At 53.5% G+C, this 850-nt stretch overlaps 1 pseudogene; it reads left to right on the top strand.

The window, feature by feature from the left end:
- The first annotated feature begins 439 nt into the window (after positions 1 to 439).
- Positions 440 to 558, top strand: LOC111730547 (annotated as a pseudogene).
- Positions 559 to 850: the final 292 nt, after the last annotated feature.

Here is an 850-nt window from a genome sequence, read left to right as displayed (position 1 = left end):
CACCGCTTCCGCCCACACGACGACGGCTGCCTGTGGCCTGAATTAACGTCCACCCCTTCACCTTCGGACCCTTAGCTTTTTATTTTTAATTCTACTTTTCCCATCTCGGGTCCTAGTGCTCGCCTTGGCCACGCCCCACCCTTCTGGGCACCTCTCGCCCCGCCCCGCGGCCGGCGTCATGGTCTGGCCCACCTGGCACCACCGGGGCGCGTACACCTGGGCTCAGGGACACCGGCGTCTCCCACACCAGATGTCCCAGGAGCGTTCTCTCGGGCTCCCAGCAGAATTCCTTGGTCTCCCAGACTCCGAGGTGCCAGTCGCACAGAAGACCTGTCTGAACCGCTTTGAATCGAACTGTCTTCAACTGTGACATTAAAAAGGAAAATGGCCACCGCATAAGGTTGTCACGGGAATGGAGTAATGATTGTAAAAGTCCTAACTCTACGGCCACGCCACCCTGAACGAGCCCCATCCCGTCTGATCTCGGAAGCTAAGCAGGGTCGGGCCTGGTTGGTACTTGGATGGGAGACCACCTAGGAAGACCAGGTGCTGCAGGCGTAAAAAATAAAAAATAAGGGATTATAAACTCACACAGTCCTTGCAATCTGTGAAGTCAGCCAAGGGTTACCTTGCCTAAAAAAAAAAAATCCTAGCGCCGGACCTGGCAGATGTCACTCTGCCAGTGAGGTTCCCCTGTCATGACCCAGGCACAGTCTACAAAAGCAACACCCCGAAAGCAACCTAACTGTCTCGTCCACCCTAACTAAAATGTAGGCAGATATAAAAACACCGTCTTGTTATCGAAATCTCTTTTAAAATGGTACAGCGACCCGGAATATGAGAACCCGAA

The sequence above is a fragment of the Pteropus vampyrus genome, unplaced genomic scaffold (genome assembly GCF_000151845.1).
Source record: "Pteropus vampyrus isolate Shadow unplaced genomic scaffold, Pvam_2.0 Scaffold319, whole genome shotgun sequence".
Taxonomy (NCBI): domain Eukaryota; kingdom Metazoa; phylum Chordata; class Mammalia; order Chiroptera; family Pteropodidae; genus Pteropus; species Pteropus vampyrus.
Note: the sequence above shows the minus strand (reverse complement) of the source record. Positions and strands in the feature narration are given on the sequence as shown.